The sequence below is a fragment of the Hyla sarda genome, chromosome 4 (genome assembly GCF_029499605.1).
Source record: "Hyla sarda isolate aHylSar1 chromosome 4, aHylSar1.hap1, whole genome shotgun sequence".
NCBI lineage: Eukaryota > Metazoa > Chordata > Amphibia > Anura > Hylidae > Hyla > Hyla sarda.
The window spans coordinates 279,039,108-279,059,005 of record NC_079192.1 but is presented as its reverse complement, the minus strand read 5'-3'; the positions used below and the strand labels follow the sequence as shown (position 1 = coordinate 279,059,005).

Sequence of the window (19,898 nt, the reverse complement as noted above, 5' to 3'; positions counted from 1 at the left end):
TAAGACTGGACATTGGAGAACACAATGTTGGGCTTTAAACGGGAATCCCTTGAGGTTGAGGACCGGCCCTCAGGAGAATCGTCCCCAGGTCCAGATTCAGCCTGTTGCAATTCGGACTCTCCCTTTATGTCGCCCCATGCCCCTATGTAAAGGTTGTTTTAGAATAGGTACAGTTAGAGGCCCTAATTGATACAGGGTCTCAGGTGTCTACCATACCCAAAGATGGCTTTTATAAGTATTGGAGTGCTGATTTGTTATGTGAACCTGACGATATTGACTTTAAAGTAATGGCAGGGAATGGGAAACCAGTACCCAGACATGGATACTGGGAGCCAACTATTCAAGTGGGAGAGCATATACTCAGGGGACAGGGAGTGATTGTAACCAATGTATCCGATAGGGGGCAGTGGAGTTTGTATTGGGGATGAATATCATGAGACACTGTTTTACTGAAATAGTAGGTTCTTTACATGCCTCTCTTCCCTACATGTCACCTTCAGGCCGGCGGGCTGCGCAACACCACTTAAAGATTCTTCAAGCGGAGCAGAAGTTTGTCAACCATCAGGGAGAAGTTTGCCGAGTACGGATTTAGGACATCCGGTCAGTAGTCTTACAGCCTCATACGGAGACCATCCTCTAGTGCTGTGCTCGACCTGGAATTAGGAACAAAGATTACCAAGCATTGCTGGAGCCGATACAGCTGGAAGATTATCCTTTAGTCCGGGCAGCAAGAAGTCTAGTCACTGTCTCCGATGGGTAAGTCCCAGTCCGTCTAGTCAACCTATCTGACACTGCCACCATCCTGCCGAAGTATACTCCAGTTGCCCAGTTGTATCTCATTGGGTCGAAAGGCAACCTCACTGGGGCACAGGTGGCCCGGCAGCGTAAAGCTTAGGCAGCCCCGGGGTCTAAATTTGGTATTGTCGCAGCTGTAGCAGCGGCCATAAAAATTGCAGCACCATAACAAGTGCAGCAGCAGAGGCCAGAAAAATTAGGCATGTACACATGGATGAAAAATTGGGCATTATAGCAGCGGCCATAAAAATTGCAGCACCATAACAAGTGCAGCAGCAGAGGCCAGAAAAATTAGGCATGTACACCTGGCTGGAAAATTTGGTATTGTCCTGAAAAATTTCTGTTTGTTTTGCCAGGCAGAAAGTGCCCTTAAACATTGCGGCTTGAACCCTAGTTGGTGGCGGATAAGTCACGCAAGTCATCCGGCATTCAGAGTTTAAATACAGCAGCGTGTGGACCATTTTTAGGCCAAGGCAGCTCATCTGATCAGGCCTTGTTCAGTCAAATGTATCGCCCAGTGTCAGTCCCTTCGGGATCCATCCCTCATTCATCTTAAGAAAGGTGAGGTAATCCGGACTTTTTTGACCAAGGCGACTCCTCTTCTCAGTGACAATACCTCCTGCTGCACTGAAGGTCCTTTCTGACAGGACACTTGAAGCGGGACAGGCCAGAAGTTTGAGCTCAAATTGGGATAGCTCAGGCCACAGGTCAAGACGGCACACCCAGTAGTCAAGGGGTTCATCGCTCCTCAGAGTGTCGATATCTGCGGATAAGGCCAGGTAGTCTGCTACCTGTCGGTCAAGTCGTTCTCTGATGGTGGACCCAGAAGGGCTGTGGCGATGCTTAGGACTTAAAAAGCTCTGCATGTCCTCCATCAACAGCATGTCTGTACAGCTTCCTGTCCTTGCCGGGGTGTTCGTGGGAGGAGAAGGAGGATTACTTTCACCTCTTCCCCTGTTAGATCCCTGTTGTGCTGCGACATGACCCTTATACGCTGTGTACAGCATACTTCTTAATTTATTTTCAACCTGCTGAATCCTTTCCGCCTTGCTGTAATGCGGTAACATGTCAGGCACTTTATGTTTATACCGGGGGTCTAGTAGCGTGGACACCCAATACAGGTCGTTCTCCTTCATCCTTTTTATACGAGGGTCCTTCAACAGGCACAACAGCATGAAAGACCTCATTTGCACAAGGACGGATGCCGAGCTACTCATGTCCCGTTCCTCGTCCTCAGTGATGTCAAGGATGGTATAATCTTCTTCCCCACAGCCACGTTCAACACCACGGAAACCAGATAGGTGACAAGGAGCACCCTGGGATGCCTGCTGTGGTTGGTCTTCCTCCTTCTCTTCAAAGCCACATTCCTCCTCTTACTCCTGTTCCTCACAATCCTCTTCAGAGTTGCCGCAGGTCCAGCAAGCAATGCTGATAAGGCTGTTTCTGGTGGTCCACAACTCTTCCTCTTCATGCTCATCTACTGCCTGATCCAGCACTCCTCGCAGGGCACGCTCCAGGAAGAAAGCAAACGGTATGATGTCGCTGATGGTGCATTCGGTGCGACTGACCAGGTTTGTCACCTCCTCAAAAGGACGCATGAGCCTACAGGCATTGCGCATGAGCCTCCAGTAACCTGGCAAAAAAATTCCCAGCTCCACAGATGATGTCCTAGCACCCCGGTCATACAAATATTCGTTGACGGCTTTTTCTTGTTGGGACAGGCGGTCGAACATTAGGAGTGTTGAATTCCAACGTGTCGGGCTGTCGCAAATCAAGCGTCTCACTGGCATGTTGTTTCGCCATGGATATCTGACAAGTGCGCCATGGCCGTGTAGGAACGCCTGAAATGGTCACACACCTTCCTGGACTGCTTCAGGACATCCTGTAAGCCTGGGTACTTGAGCACAAAGCGTTGTACAATCAGATTACACACATGTGCCATGCACGGCACATGTGTCAACTTGCCCAACCTCAATGCCGCCAACAAATTTGTTCCGTTGTCATAAACCCCCTTGCCGATCTCCAGTTGGTGCGGAGTCAGCCACTGGTCCACCTGTGCATTCATGGCCAACAGGAGCGCTGGTGCGGTGTGACTTTCCGCTTTGAGGCAAGTCAACGCCAAGATGGCGTGACACTGCCGTATCCGGGATGTGGAATAGCACCTGGGGGGGGGGGGTGATGTGGAGCAAGACGCAGCAGTGGAAGAGGACTCGGCCGAGGATGTTATGGAAGAGGATGGAGGAGGAGGAGTAGAGGAGGTGGCAGCAGGCCTGCCTGCAAGTCGTGGCGGTGTCACCAACTCCACTGCAGAGCCACGCATTCCATGCTTGGCAGCCGTCACCAGGTTTACCCAATGAGCAGTGTAGGTGATATACCTGCCCTGACCATGCTTTGCAGACCAGGTATCAGTGGTCAGATGGAACCTTGCCCCTACACTGTGTGCCATAATTTCCTTTTGCACAATGGAGTAAAGGTTGGGGATTGCCTTTTGTCCAAAAAATTTCATCCGGGTACCTTCCACTGCGGTGTCCCAATGGCTACAAATTTTTTAAAGGCCTCAGACTCCACCAGCTTGTATGGTAAAAGCTGGCAGGCTAGCAGTTCCGACAAGCCAGCTGTCAGACGCCGGGCTAGGGGGTGACTTTGAGACATTGTCTTCTTGCGCTCAAACATCTCCTTGACAGACACCTGACTGTGGGCTGATGAGCAGGAACTGCTCAAGGCGAGAGACGGAGAGGCAGATGGTTGAGAGGGGGCAAGGAGGGCAGCAGTAGTTGACCTAGCTGAAGATGCTAGACCAGGAGGAGGATGGCTGCTTTGACTTTGTGTGCTGCTTGTACTGACGTGTTGATCCCATAGGCGTTTGTGATGTGACATCATGTGCCTTCGCAAAGCAGTTGTGCCTAGGTGGGTGTTGGACTTCCCACGACTCAGTTTCTTCTGGCACAGGTTACAAATGGCCTCGCTGTTGTCAGAGGCAGACACACAAAAAAATGCCACACTGCTGAGCTCTGCGATGACGGCATTCTGGTGGTGGCAACAGCATGCGTTGATTGGCGTCCCGTCTGGCTGACCCCGGGTGCCACTAGCTCCTTGTGACGACCTCCCCCTGCTTCCAACTCGTCTCCTCCTCCTCTCTGTCTCCCCATCTGAACTTTCCCCCTCTTCTTCTCTTCTAGCGGGCACCCACGTGGCATCCACGGACACATCGTCATCATCAACACCTTCACCGCTATCTGACACCTCAAGAAAGGAAGCAGCAGCGGGTACAACATCATCATCACACCGTATGTCCATGTGTGTAATGCTGCCTGACTGAGACATATCCCTGTTAACTACATCCTCTGGCAATAATGGTTGTGCATCACTCATGTCTTCAAACTGATGTGTAAATAACTCCTCTGACGGATCAAGTAAAGTTGCTTTATTGCTAGTGTTGGTGGTGGCGGCAGGCGGGCAAGTGGTAGCATGAGAGGTTCCCGAAGCTAAGCTAGAGGAGGAGAAGGACGGTGCGTCAAGGTTCCGAGCGGAAGCTTTAGTAGTAGATTGGGTGTCTTGTGATAGCCAGTCAACTAAGTCCTCAGAACTTTGGGGGTTCAGGGTATGTGGCCTCTGAACACTGGCCATTCTAGGGCCAAAGGGAATCCCAGCACCACGACGGCCCCTGCGGGGTGGCCTTCCTCTGCCTGTCATTTTTTTTTGGTTAAATTTGCACAAGTGTCACACCTAATGTCATTTGCACTAGGGTGACAGAATTTTCCCTGCAGGCAGAAAAAATGGCAACTGTGACATGAAAAAACAGTGACAGCTGATTTTATTTAACAGCCAAAAAAGGTATTTTTTTTTAAATTTGCACAACTGTCACACCTAATGTGATTTGCACTAGTGTAACAATTAGCAAAAAAACTTGCCAGTGGAGTTCCCCTTTTATGCAGTGGTCCCCAACCAGGGTGCCTCCAGCTGTTGCAAAACACACGGACTGATATATTTCAGCCCTTTGAACACTGTAGTAGTTTGTTGCTTTAAAGAAAAAAAGCTTGCCAGCGGAGTTCCCCTTTTAAGCAGTGGTCCCCAACCAGGGTGCCTACAGCTGTTGCAAAACACACGGACTGATATATTTCAGCCCTTTGAATACTGTAGTAGATAGTTGCTTGAAGGAACTTAAGTTTGATTCTGGAGTACCCCTTTTAACCAGCGGTTCCCTCCCAACCAGGACTGATATCTTTCAGCCCTAAAAAGGGCTTTTTTGGGTGCTGTCCTTAAAGCAGATGTTACACTAGTGCTTTAGGAGTAAACTGGACCCTGAATACACCACCTAGCAGCAACCTAGCTATCGCTTTCCCTATACAGCAGGAGCATCTTCTCTAACCCTTCACTTCCTAAGCCTGCAGCATGTTGAATGAGGCTAAAATGGCATCCGTGCAAGAGGTAGGAGGGTCTGGAAGGGAGGGACTGCTGCTGATTGGCTGTAATGTGTCTGCTGACTCTGACTCACAGGGTCAAAGTTTACTGCAATGTTAAAGTATAGGGGGCGGATCGGACTTCACATATGTTCGCCCGGAGATGCGAACATGTGAAATTCCCCGGGAACTGTTCGCCGGCGAACAATTCACGACATCTCTAGTGTCATGACTACGCGAGATGACAGTGAACCCAGGTCTGAAAGAGTTCAAGAAGACCACTACACGTGGAAGACTTTACAAGACGAAAGTTGGGTCATGGGGGATCTGTTGGACTACCTGTTAATGAAAAAGGTACCAACCTGTCTAAGCCGGGCCCAGTGTTACTATGAGTTGAAGAGGTTGTGGCGACAGAGGAAACAACTGTTTGTGCACAAGGGACTGTACAGGAATTCTTTGGATCCAGTCTCTGGTGAGCGACTTCATCAGATTCTGGTTCCCCGAAGAGACGCTGCAATGGACAGGCTGTGAGTCGGACCTACTGGATAATGTCTCAATTTTAACATCGGTATTGAGGGTTAGCCAATGTCATTGTTTACATCTATCACAGTAGTACACCTAAATTCTTGTATTGTATTATTCTAAGTGTTACACATCCACACTGTTTATCAGGTGTAGGATGCCATTGTGGCACTTGTTGTCTGCTGCAGGCATCTTTCATTGTATGCATTTCTATGCTGGGGATCGCCCTTAGCAACAGACCACAAGGGCAGGATCTGCTCTCCCAGCATAAATGGACAACTGCTTTTGGGGTTGAACACCTCCTGCCATTTGAGACCACGTCGATGTTGTTGTTGTTTAAATCTTATACTTGGAGGTGTATAAACTCCACATTTAATCCGCCTTGATCCCTATTAAGGCAGCATTAAGGTCCACCTGTGAGGCCGGCAACCATATCAGCCAACTTGGGTGGGGCTTATAGTCTGTCTCCCTCCTCCCATTGTATGTGTGCCCAGCCACACTGAAGGTAACCTGGGAGCAGGTTGTGAGTCAGACCTAATGCAGCTGTAATTGCCCAGTGGCTTTTCATGCACAGGTAGGTTAGTGTTACATCCCGTGCCACTTGAGAAACCTTGGTGTTGGTGTGCGGGCTCAGGTATGTCCTTTATATAAGGATATACTGGCTATTGTCTCATTTTTAACATCAGTATTGAGGTTTAGCCAATGTCATTGTTTACATCTACCACCGTAGTGCACCTAAATTCTTGTATTGTATTATTCTAATTGTTACACATCCACACCATTTATCTGGTGTAGGATGCCATTGTGGCACTTGTGGTCTGTTGCAGGCATCCCCCATTGTATGCATTTCTATGCTGGGGATTGCCCTAAGCAACAGACTACAAGGGCAGGATCTGCTCCCCCAGCATAAATGCACAGCTGCATTTGGGGTTGAGCACCTCCTGCCATTTGAGACCACGTTTTTGTTGTTGTAAGAATCCAAGAGGCAAAGGAGATTGTTGGGGAAAAAATGGGTGAGGCCCAAGAAAGACAGCAAAGAGGCTATAACTGTCACGCCTCTGCCAAGTCCCTACGATTGGGAGACAAAGTTTGGCTGGGGAAGTTCCCAAGGACGCATAAGTTGGACTCCATTTAGGAAACGGAACCCTACACTATCACTGCATTGCCCTATCCGGACTCTGATGTCTATGAGATTCAGAAGACTGGTTATGAACTGCAGGTGGTACATCGAAATCGCATACATTTTTGCCTTAGAGAAGATCTGCCGGAACCTCCTGCACCTCCTCCAACAGCTGCTAGACCCGTGAGGGAATATGTAGCTGGAGAGGGGATCCATCTGTCAATGGATGTACCGAAGTTCTCCCCTAGCCAGCATGCAGTCTACTGTGCCGTTTCAAGGACTGGTGCAACCATCCCTCGCTCCTGTCCTGTCTCCCATGGCATCTGCTTACATTCCTGATTCCAGTTCATCAGTCCACGTGGATCCAGCAAGTCCAGGACCTATTCCAGTTCCAGAGTTCAGTCTGCAAGTGTGTCCTGCTATTCCAGAAACACCAAGAGCTCCTGAAGCGGAGAATTTTCCTGAGTCCCAAGAGGTGGTATTGCGTTGGTCCCAAAGGTCGACACAAGGACAACTGCCAGCCAGCTATCTAGACTGACCTAAATAGTGTACACACATAAATTCAGTACACACAAAACAAAAGTTATGTACATCACCCACAAACTTCAGTCAAATATACCTTAGGGACTATAGCATTCTTATATCAGTCCACACCACTGTTAATCATTAAAATGTCATATAACTAATGTTATTTCTTCTTGTCTTTGCGTGCCCAGGGTACTTTACTGGCCAGAAGATATTCCTGTAGCTAACCAAATACACGTACAAAAGTAAGGTAACAGAATGTCAAATGTTCTCTAGAGTAAAGTGTTCTAGGAGTAAGTGTGTAATGCAGATAGACCCTAGTAGCCAGGGCATTGGGCAGAAAGCCTCTGGCAACCCAATCCACAACCAGTGTCTAACAGCAAAAATAAACAGTGGTATAATGTCATGTCTAACAGTCCCAAAAAATAAACAGTGGTATAATGTCATTTCTAACAGCAAATTTATTTTATTTTATAAATAAACAGTGCTATAATGTCTAAGAATATGTATGAGCATTGCTGCCACCATGCATACCAAGTCTAATAGGGGGAGATTTATCAAAACCTGTGCAGACGAAAACTTGCCCATAGCAACCAATCAGATTGCTTATTTCATTTTTCACAGGCCTTCATAAAAATGAAAGCAGCAAGCTGATTGGTTGCTATGGGCAACTGGGCAAGTTTTCCTCTGCACAGGTTTTGATAAATCTCCCCCATAGTCAGTCAAATGTCAGTCATAGTCAGATATATCATAGTACTAATCAATAGTGTTGCTCACGAATATTCGCAATTCGAATATTATTCGCGAATATCGCATATTCGCGAATTCGCGAATTTCGCGAATATAGCGCTATATATTCGTAATTACGAATATTCGTTTTTTTTTTTTTTTTTTTCACAGTACACATCACAGTGATCATCCCTCTCTGCTTCCAGCTTGTGTGGTGTAAAGAAGGCTCTAATACTACTGTGTGAGACTGGCGCGCGAAAATTCGCATATGCGAAAATTAGCATATGCGAAAATTAGCACATGCGAATTTTCACATATGCGAATTTTCGCGTATGTTAATTTTGTATATGCTAATATGCACATATGATAGTTTTCGCATACGCGAATGTTCGCATATGCGAAAATAAAACGGGAATATAACGAATATGCGCGAATATATGACGAATATTCGTCCATATATTCGCGAATATTCGCGAATTCGAATATGGCCTATGCCGCTCAACACTACTAATCAAATGATATAGCACTCATAAAATGAGTTGTCATAGTCATAATAAATTGTCAGATATAGTCCATTGTCATAAAATGTCCTAGTCAGTCAGAAATGTATAGTCAGCAATGTCTGCTGTATGCATAGTCCCTAATTGTGCATAGTCCATAGTCAAACCTACTAAAAAGGAGAAAAAAATGATTTCATAAGTATAAGTCATGTCGTTATAGTCATAGGTATTTTCATAAGATAATGAATCCTTATCTCAAACAAGTCCTAGAAGTATTATATTCATCGGATTTGCATATACTTTTCATCAGCCTGGAATTGGACGTTGTATGTAGTGCTTCAGGACTGCATACGGCCCAGTGGCCATTTTGCTCCTCTCCCTAAGGGGACATACGTTGAGGTCGACTTGTATTAAATAAGGGGGTTTGAGGTGTCCCAGTACAGAACATGATTCTGTACAGTCCTAAAGTTCCCTCAGGTAGAATCCCTCAAGTCCACAGGGCTCTCCTGCAGGGTTACCCCCTAAGTCATTATATTGTATTGTCTTGTATATTAAGTATGTACATCTATTATATGTATTGTACAGTGAATGTAAGTAATATAAAAAGGTCATCAGGATATTTACCCTGTATAGGACCTTCATAAGGTCATGTATGTGTCATGTGATATGTGATCACATGATACCCAGAGTCCCAGAGACACAGGTAACCCTAGGCAACCAGCTACCAATGGGCTTTAGTCCAGCCCCCTGATTTATAAAGGGCTGTAGTCTCCACATTCGCGCTTTTGGTTCCTGCTCTTTAGTACCTGCAAGCAAAGCAAGGACAAGTCCTGCACAAGTCAAGCGCAGAATATCTAGGCCAAAGCCTAAAAGTCTGCAGCCAAACCAAATCTGTGAGTGCAAGTCAAGTCTCTACTGTCCCTACTAAATTCATAACATTACATTAATACAGTGGCCTGCATCATCATTATTGCAACTACAAGTCCAAGCAAGCCTGAGAGGTCCCGTGTCCCGATCACCTCTGTGGAAGTTGGTTGTTTTTAAAGACTGTTATACTTCCTTTTTAAGTCCTGCACAAGTCAAGCGCAGAATATCTAGGCCAAAGCCTAAAAGTCTGCAGCCAAACCAAATCTGTGAGTGCAAGTCAAGTCTCTACTGTCCCTACTAAATTCATAACATTACATTAATACAGTGGCCTGCATCATCATTATTGCAACTACAAGTCCAAGCAAGCCTGAGAGGTCCCGTGTCCCGATCACCTCTGTGGAAGTTGGTTGTTTTTAAAGACTGTTATACTTCCTTTTTCAGTAAAGTTCCAGTTGCATCAAAACCCTGCTTTGGATTCTCATTTACTATATGCCATTTTAGGTTGGTTGTCGGCGGTACCCTATACCATACAACCACATCCTGGCGTCACAAACACTAGGGGTTAACAACATGTGCCCCAGGGGTTAATACCATCTGGACTCGCTATCTACACTGCTACACATTGTGGTCCCGCCATGACACTGTGGTCTCCACAACGGCAACCATCTGGACCCAGCAATTGGGTAGCCAATGGGGGCAGGGGATGCCCTCAATCATATAGATGTAGTTAGCATTACTGACAACGGCATGTATAGGGTTAAAACTGCTAAGACAGGCATATTCTCTGTCTCTGCAGTTGCAGCGGGATCCTGGCTGTGATTGACAGCTGGGTCCCTGCACCATGTCCCAGAGTGCAGGAAATATGCAAGACATATGAGTATGTCCTGTTGTAGAAACCCACTGCAAGGATGTACCCATACATCTCATAGCTGGAAGGGGTTAAAGAAGTGACATATATGAGCACTAGTTTAAGTGTGTGTGTGTGTGTGTGTGTATATGTGTGTGGGGCATTCTATAGTTAGTTTGGCCAGCAGTGAAGCTAGATTTACCCCTGATGAGAGGAAACCAAAGTGCCCAAGGGAAAACCCACACAAACATGAGCAGGTGATAGAAACAACACACTGTTATTGTCTTTGTATTCTTTAACCCCTTAAGGACCCAGCCCAAATATACCTTAAGGACCCGGCCATTTTTTTTAACATCTGACCACTGTCACTTCAAGCATTAATAACTCTGGGATGCTTTTACCTTTCATTCTGATTCCGAGATAGTTTTTTCGTGACATATTCAACCTTATGTTAGCGGTAAAATTTTGTCGATACTTGTATCATTTCTTGGTGAAAAATTCCAAAATTTGATGAAAAAATTGAAAATTTTGCATTTTTTTTTACTTTGAAGCTCTCTGCTTATAAGGAAAATGAATATTCCAAATAAATTATATATTGATTCACATATACAATAGGTCTACTTTATGTTTGCATCATAAAGTTGACATGTTTTTACTTTTGAAAGACATCAGAGGGCTTCAAAGTTCAGCAGCAATTTTCCAATTTTTCACAAAATTTTCAAAATCGGATTTTTTCAGGGACCAGTTCTATTTTGAAGTAGATTTGAACCCCTCAAAGTATGCAAAATGACATTCAAAAGGTTTGCTAACCCTTTTGGTGTTTCACAGGAATAGCAGCAAGTTGAAGGAGAAAATTCAAAATCTTCATTTTTTTACACTCGCATGTTCTTGTAAACCCAGCTTTTGCATTTTTACAAGGGGTAAAAAGAGAGAAATTTCTTAAAATGTGTAACCCAATTTCTCTCGAGTAAGGAAATACCTCATGTGTATGTCAAGTGTTCGGCGGGCGCAGTAGAGGGCTCATAAGGGAAGGAGCATCAGTGGGATTTTGGAGAGTGAGTTTTTCTGAAATGGTTTTTGGGGGCATGTCACATTTAGGAAGCCCCTATGGTGCCAGAACAGCAAAAACAAACAAACAAACCCATATGGCATACCATTTTGGAAACTAGACCCCTTGAGGAACGTAACAAGGAATAAAGTGAGCCTTAATACCCCACAGGGGTTTCACAACTTTTGCATATGTAAAAAAATATATATATATTTTTCACTAAAATGTGTGTTTCCCCCCAAATTTCACATTTTTGCAAGGGTTAATAGCAGAAAATACCCCCCAAAATTTGTAACCCCATCTCTACTGAGTATGGAGGTACCCCATAAGTTGACCTGAAGTACACTACGGGCGAACTACAATGCTCAGAAGAGAAGGAGTCATATTTGGCTTTTTGAGAGCAAATTTTGCTCGGGGAGCATGTAGCATTTAGGAAGCCCCTATAGTGCCAGAACAGCAAAAAAAAAAACACATGGCATACCATTTTGGAAACTAGACCAATTGAGGAACGTAACAAGAAATAAAGTGAGCCTTAATACCCCACAGGGGTTTCACGACTTTTGCATATGTAAAAAAATATATATATTTTTTTCACTAAAATGTGTGTTTCCCCCCCAAATTTCACATTTTTGCAAGGGTTAATAGCAGAAAATACCCCCCCAAAATTTGTAACCCCATCTCTTCTGAGTATGGAGGTACCCCATAAATTGACCTGAAGTGCACTACGGGCGAACTACAATGCTCAGAAGAGAAGGAGTCATATTTGGCTTTTTGAGAGCAAATTTTGCTCGGGGAGCATGTAGCATTTAGGAAGCCCCTATAGTGCCAGAACAGCAAAAAAAACACATGGCATACCATTTTGGAAACTAGACCAATTGAGGAACGTAACAAGAAATAAAGTGAGCCTTAATACCCCACAGGGGTTTCACGACTTTTGCATATGTAAAAAAATATATATATTTTTTTCACTAAAATGTGTGTTTCCCCCCCAAATTTCACATTTTTGCAAGGGTTAATAGCAGAAAATACCCTCCAAAATTTGTAACCCCATCTCTTCTGAGTATGGAGGTACCCCTTAAGTTGACCTGAAGTGCACTACGGGCGAACTACAATGCTCAGAAGAGAAGGAGTCATATTTGGCTTTTTGAGAGTAAATTTTGCTCGGGGAGCATGTCGCATTTAGGAAGCCCCTATGGTGCCAGAACAGCAAAAAAATCCCACATGGCCTACCATTTTAGAAACTAGACCCCTTGAGGAACGTAACAAGGAATAAAGTGAGCCTTAATACCCCACAGGGGTTTCACGACTTTTGCATATGTAAAAAAAAAACACATGGCATACCATTTTGGAAACCCTTGCAACGGTTAATAGCAGAAAATACCCCCCAAAATTTGTAACCCCATCTCTGCTGAGTATATAGGTACCCCATAAGTGGACGTCAAATGCACTGCAGGAGCGCTACAATGCTCAGAAGAGAAGGAGTCACATTTGCTAATTTTGCTGAAATGTCGCATTTACTGCCAGAAAAGCAAAAAAAAAATTACATTTGTAAATACATTTCTTTGGAAAAAGGACATACCTCATATCTGGGCGTAAAACAGATCTCCGGGTGCACACTGGTCACGGAGGAACAGGAGGACAGTCAGGGGCCTTGAGCTTCTGCCTATGGAGCCAGAACAGTGGGACCCCCCCTCAAGGGGCATTATTTGGGGTACACTAATAACTAACAAGGGGTACAGTGGGACATAAAAGGATAAAACAGGTTATGTTCCCAGAATGATGACCCAGAGCATAGCCAAAACTAAAAAATATGCCCACCCCAAACCCTATGCTCTGAATAATCATTCTGGGAACGTGATGTGTGTGGCCATCCCTAACCTGTTGCCTCAAATGCGCACCCGCTCAGGTGGGGAGAGAGCGCTGCACATTTGAGGCAACATAAAAAGTCCCCGATGATAGTGACTCAGTGACCCATGACCCAGAGAAAAAAAATACCCCCAGAGGTCTTATCAGTTTTTTTTTTTTATGAGAGTTTTTTGGGCAATTTAGTGGTTTTATGGGGTTAAAACTTGGAATGTACTCTGGACTTGGTACATTGGGGTCAAATTATGGAAAATTAAAATGAAAAGGGAAAATTTAGTACTAAATGGAAGTGTGATACTCCCTGAAGCAGTTTTTAATGCAGAGGCCTGGATGATCAGGGCAAGTGTCACATTGATAGGTGGTATTCTTCCGAATCCCCCTTCTGTTACACACTCTGCATTTTTTCTGGGATTGTCCCTTCTTTCCAGTGTGGGGGACCTCACCTGGAAAGTGTTGGCCTGGGACGATCCTGGCACCTATAACTTCAGTTCCTTGGGAAGTCCGGCCTGCTCTTTCCCGGTCAGCAAAGATCAGGACCTTTAGGACTTCTTCTTGGAACTGAAGGTATGTCCCTGTGTTGCCAGCGTCCTGGTACAGTACAAAAGAGTTGTACATGGCAACCTATACCAAGTAGACCGCAACTTTCTTGTACCATACACATGTTTTCCGCATGGCGTTATATGGCTTCAGGATTGGATCAGAAAGATCAACTCCCCCCATATACCGATTGTAGTCCAGAATACAATCGGGCTTGAGGACCGTTGTTGTGGTACCTCGCACAGGGACAGGTGAGCCGCCGTTACCATGAATAGTGGTCAGCAAAAGGACCTCCCTCTTATCCTTATACTTGACCAGCAACAGGTTTTCATGGGTAAGGGCACGGGACTCACCCTTGGGCATAGGTGTCTGAACAAAATTTAGAGGGAGGCCTTTCTGATTCTTCCGCACGGTCCCACAAGCGGACATCAATCTGGCGGCAAGGGATGTGAAGAGAGGGATACTGGTATAAAAGTTGTCCACGTACACGTGGTAACCCTTATCCAGCAATGGGTACATAAGGTCCCAAACGATTTTCCCGCTAACACCCAGAGTGGGGGAACAATCTGGGGGTTCAATACGGGAATCTCGTCCCTCATACACCCTAAACTTGAGAGTGTACTCGGAGGTACTCTCACAAAGTTTATATAGCTTCACGCCATATCGTGCCCGCTTCGAGGGAATATACTGGCGGACATGCCGCATTATCTGCATGATGCAGGCATTTCCGAATGGCCTTGAACCGCTTCCGTGCCATGGCCATACTGTACAGCGGGGTCTGGTATAGGACGTCCCCGCTCCAGTACTGCCTGACACTTGGCTTTTTGACCAGGCCCATGTGCAGCAGGAGGCCCCAAAATGTCCTCATTTCGACTGCACTGACGGCGTACCATTCATTGGACCTGGCCAAAACAGAATCAGGGTGGTGGACGATGAACTGCCTGGCGTACAGATTCGTCTGCTCCACCATGGGATTGACCAGGCTGTCACTGAAAAAAATAACTGAAAAAGTCAAATTCAATGAACCCAGCCGTGTCAATCCGGATTCCGGAATCGCCAACAAACTCCGGAATCCGTGGCTGATAACCCTCTGGGGGTCCCCAGACAGGTTCACCGGAAGGGGGTTCCGGTAAAATCGCCTGGGGGGTCAGACTCCTAGTACGAGCGGCATCACCACTCGCACTAGTGCCAGCCACTGGGGCACTTTTATGAGGGTTGCGTGGCCTCGCCTGGCGGCGTCTCCACCGCCGTGCAGGGGGCTCATCATCAGTACTAGATGATGAGGAGGACGATGAAGAACACAGGAATGTTGGATCTTCATCGTCCTCACTGACAGATTTGGAGTCGGAGGCAAGAAAAGCGTATGCCTCCACTACCAAAAATGCCCAGCGAGCCATCGCCTTTTTCTACAGTGGTGGGGGGCGGTGGTGGGGGGGTGAGGGGGTGTGTGTGGGGGGGTGGCGGGGATGTATGTAGTGTGTGTGCTTGGTGTATACTATATATAACGGTGTGTGATTAGAAATCACACACCGTTATATGAACAAAAATAAAAAGCTGCGGCCAAAAAAAAATGGACGGGCCAAATGCAGCACCCTGAACCCCTAATAGGGCCCGGGTGAAGCTGAAAAATCTCAGGCAGACCCTTGGGGACCTATTAGGGGGTCGGGGGTGGGGGGAATTTTTTTAAACTTTTATTTTACTGTTTTACACAATTTTTTCCTACCTTTCCCTGGGGGGTTTTCTGTCCCTGCTTTATGGGGGATCGTCGGTCCTGAGGGGGCTCCAATCCTCACAGGGGGGGGGGGTCCCTGGCACCTTCGAGCAGCTTTGCCCGCTGACTGAACTCAGCTAATGGGCAGAGCTGCAAGAAGAGGCAGTTAACCCCTCCCCCGCCGGCAGCCAATACCAGCACTCCTGGGGGGGTGACAAAATCGCCACCTCCCCATAGATACAATGGGTGATAGGGGGTGTATTGTACACCCCCGATCACCTTGTATCTTCGGGTCAGCGGGTCACACGTGACCCATATGACCCGAATCGCGGCAGATCGTTAGTGTGAATTCACCAACGATCTGCCGCGATCGCCGACATGGGGGGGTCTCATGACCCCCATGGGCATTTGTGCGGGATGCCCGCTGAACGATATCAGCAGGCATCGTGGACCGGTCCCCGCCCGGCAGGGACCGAAATTCCCACAGGCGTATGGATACGCCCTGGGTCCTTAAGTACCAGGACGTCAAGGCGTATCCATACGCCCTAGGTCCTTAACCCCTTAAGGACACATGACGTACTGGAACGTCATGTGTCCACTCCCGATCTATAACGCGGGGCCACGGCGTGGCCCCGCGTCATAGCGGGTCGGGCCCGGCCTCTAACAACGGCCGGGACCCGTGGCTAATAGCGCGCGGCATTGATCGCTGTGCCGCGCGCTATTAACCCTTTAGACGCGGCGTTCAAAGTTGAACGCCGCGTCTAAAGTGAAACCGAAAGCATGCCGGCTAGCTCAGTGGGCTGTTCGGGATAGCCGCAGTGAAATCGCGGCATCCCGAACAGCTGACAGGACAGCGGGAGGGCCCCTACCTGCCTCCTCGCTGTCCGATCGCCGAATGACAGCTCAGTGCCTGAGATCCAGGCATGAGCAGTCATGCGGCAGAATCATCGATCACTGGTTTCTTATGAGAAACCAGTGATCAATGTAAAAGATCAGTGTGTGCAGTGTTATAGGTCCCTATGGGACCTATAACACTGCAAAAAAAAAGTGCAAAAAAAAAGTGAATAAACATCATTTAACCCCTTCCCTATTAAAAGTTTGAATCACCCCCCTTTTCCCATAAAAGAAAAAACACAGTGTAAATAAAAATAAACATAAATGGTATCGCCGCGTGCGGAAATGTCCGAATTATAAAAATATATCGTTAATTAAACCGCACGGTCAATGGCGTGCGCGCAAAAAAATTCCAAAGTCCAAAATAGTGCATTTTTGGTCACTTTTTATATCATGAAAAAATGAATAAAAAGCGATCAATAAGTCCTATCAATGCAAAAATGGTACCGTTAAAAACTTCAGATCACGGCGCAAAAAATGAGCCCTCATACCGCCCCATACACGGAAAAATAAAAAAGTTATAGGGGTCAGAAGATGACAATTTTAAACGTATTAATTTTCCTGCATGTAGTTATGATTTTTTCCAGAAGTCCGACAAAATCAAACCTATATACGTAGGGTATCATTTTAATCGTATGGACCTACAGAATACATATCAGGTGTCATTTTTACCGAAAAATGTACTACGTAGAAACGGAAGCCCCCAAAAGTTACAAAACAGCGTTTTTTTTTTAATTTTGTCGCACAATGATTTTTTTTCCCACTTCACCATAGATTTTTGGGCAAAATGACTGACGTCATTACAAAGTAGAATTGGTGGCGCAAAAAATAAGCCATCATATGGATTTTTAGGTGTAAATTTGAAAGAGTTATGATTTTTTAAAGGCAAGGAGCAAAAAACGAAAATGCAAAAACGGAAAAACCTCCGGTCCTTAAGGGGTTAAGTGGTTAAAGGGGTACTCCGGTGAAAACCTTTTTTTCTTTTAAATCAACTGGTGGCAGAAAGTTAAACATATTTGTAAATTACTTCTATTAAAAAATCTTAATCCTTCCAGTACTAATTAGCTGCTGAATGCAGACAGGAGGTCATCATGTGACCTCCTGCGGCCATGGCAACCACCGGTGACTCACGATCGTATAGCGCAGCCGCCGTTGGTGAACAGGGGAAGCTCCCTCCCCCCCTGTCAACACCATAGATGCCGTGATCAGGATTGATCATGGCATCCATGGGGTTAATGCTGCTGGGACAAGCGCGATCGCTGCCCCTGCATCTGCACCATGTCCCCGGCTGTGATTGACAGCCAGGTCCTGCTGGCGAACTCCTGAGCTGCCCGCGGCAGAGCAGGAGATCGCGAGGATGTATGCATACGTTCCAGCTCGCTAACATGTCAGTCGCTGGGATGTATGCATAAGTCTCATAGCGGGAAGGGGTTAAGATCCAAGAATTCAGTGTATTGGTAACCATGCTGCTCAATTTTGCATAGGAGACTAGCTTACATATATAATTATTCCTGATATTAGGTTTATTGAGAAACATCTCCTCTTTTCAGTAATTGTTGATACAGGCCATTCTTGGAATTCTTTACAGAATTGGCAGATGGAATCATGGCATGGCAGAACAATAAACAGAGGCAGGTGGAAAACAGGCACAAGTCAAGGCAGAGTCAGTGATGGAACAGCAGTAATGTTAGACAGTGGACCATCGCACATAAATCTGGTTGCCAGCATCAGAGTCATGCATGTCAACCCATTGATAGTTTGTGAAAGCACCATAATACTGGAAGTTGAGGTAAAAAAAAAAAAAAAATAGGCTTTTGCTTTAGCTTCACTTTGTAATTGTTTTCTTTGTTTGCTTTTGGGTAAAAAAAAGCTGAAAAATGTAATTACGAAATTTGTAATATTCTGTGTTTCGGAAACATAGCAGCAGCGACAGATTTAGGGGAACTTACCCAAAGTAAGGACATTATATATGTATTGTGAGATCTTTGTAGTCACTCACTCAGGGGGATCACCATGGTGTGCTAACCATTTTAGAACCTGGTTAGCTCACCAAAAATTACAATCCCGCAATCCTTTTAAATAGGCCTCAGTCAGCTTCATTTTCCATCCGCAAAGACAAACCTGGGCTACAAAAAGTAGCACGATGTGAACCATGGTATATGGAGATAACATCTTATAAGTCACTTTTAATACCAGATTATCTATCCATTTATGTTGTAACCAGTTTTGAAAAGATACTATATATACATACTACCATGTCTACTTCTTTGCCTTTATATATGTAAATTTTATAAGAATATTTTGTAATCCAGTTCCATGTTTTACTTCTATCTGCGGAGGCAGTCACATGACTAATTGTTATACTATAAATAGTTTTACCTTTGGGTTTGTTTTATGCCATGTTAGTCAGGTCTTGTTACCTGAAACGCGTAGGCTTACGCTCTGTCCTGTTCATGTATCTGCTTTTATGCCAATAAACACTATTGCAACGGACATCGAGTGCTGGACATTCTCTCTTGTTTGCTGTATTGGGCGGTTGCGCTTCCGCCAGTCCGTGCACACCTGTGTCCAGTGGGAGGTGAGAGCTGTCTACTTACCGGCCTTGGATCTTCAGTGTTGGCGTGCTCCCTCCACGTGTTTGATATAGGCGCTTACAGATACAACATGAACGGCTTTGTCTACAGAGCATGTGGAGGCATCGGGATCTACAACCGGACCTACAGAGAAATCTCCTGAGCTGAATAGAGCAGGAAAAGCACGCTCTGTTTTTGGGTCCTGTATTGAGAATATGAGCCCCGCTGCACCACCTGATCTCATCTGCCTCATGTGACAACTTGAGATTACACAAGGTAAAGAGCTAAAGACGTGGTGGGATTTTACTACTCTTTCCACTTATAAGGAAAAAGATATGATTCCCCGTGGTCTACGTATTAAAAAGAGACCTACAAGAATTTTTCCACTTGCCTTTGAAAATAAGTGGGACTCAGCCCTAAATAGATGCTCTCAGGAGCTAATCGGCTATATCATAGAAGAAGAGCAATTGGAGCTAACATCCCTACAAAATGAAATTTTGGATATTAAAACTAAAATAAATACGTATGTTGGCAGTGTTGATTTACAAGTCCTGGAAGAAAAAGTCAAAAGCAATATGGACACACTGGAATCTAACATAATGGATATCAAAAAGGAAAAATTTAAACGGGACATTCATGATTATCAACAAGATGCAGTGTACACCTGGGCGGCTCAACGTCGTCAGTCGGTTACCACAGGAGATTCCACACCTAAATCCATTTTGAGAAACAGGTCTGGGTCTCGCAAACGCAACAAGAAAAAGCGCAACATCAAACGGCGTGTCAGCTTCTCGGATGTGGACAGTGTGCAAGATCATACCTCTTCTAATGAGAGTTTTGCCCTTGGAGCCACGGCTTCAAGTATGACTCCGGTAAGCCAACAAACCGGATTGGGGTTTCATCGCCGCAACGATCCAGGAGAAGAACGGGGCGCAAGCACTGGAGACAAAGGCTACGTGCTGAGACC

At 45.7% G+C, this 19,898-nt stretch overlaps 1 long non-coding RNA gene across 1 annotated transcript in view; it reads left to right on the top strand.

Annotated features, from left to right (window-relative positions):
• The first annotated feature begins 9,347 nt into the window (after window positions 1-9,347).
• LOC130367006 (uncharacterized) overlaps window positions 9,348-19,898 on the top strand; it is a 128,159-nt gene continuing 117,608 nt past the window's right edge. Inside the window, exons 1-2 of the long non-coding RNA XR_008892038.1 lie at window positions 9,348-9,484; window positions 17,947-18,147. This is a non-coding gene — a long non-coding RNA (uncharacterized LOC130367006). The remainder of the gene's footprint in view (window positions 9,485-17,946; window positions 18,148-19,898) is intronic.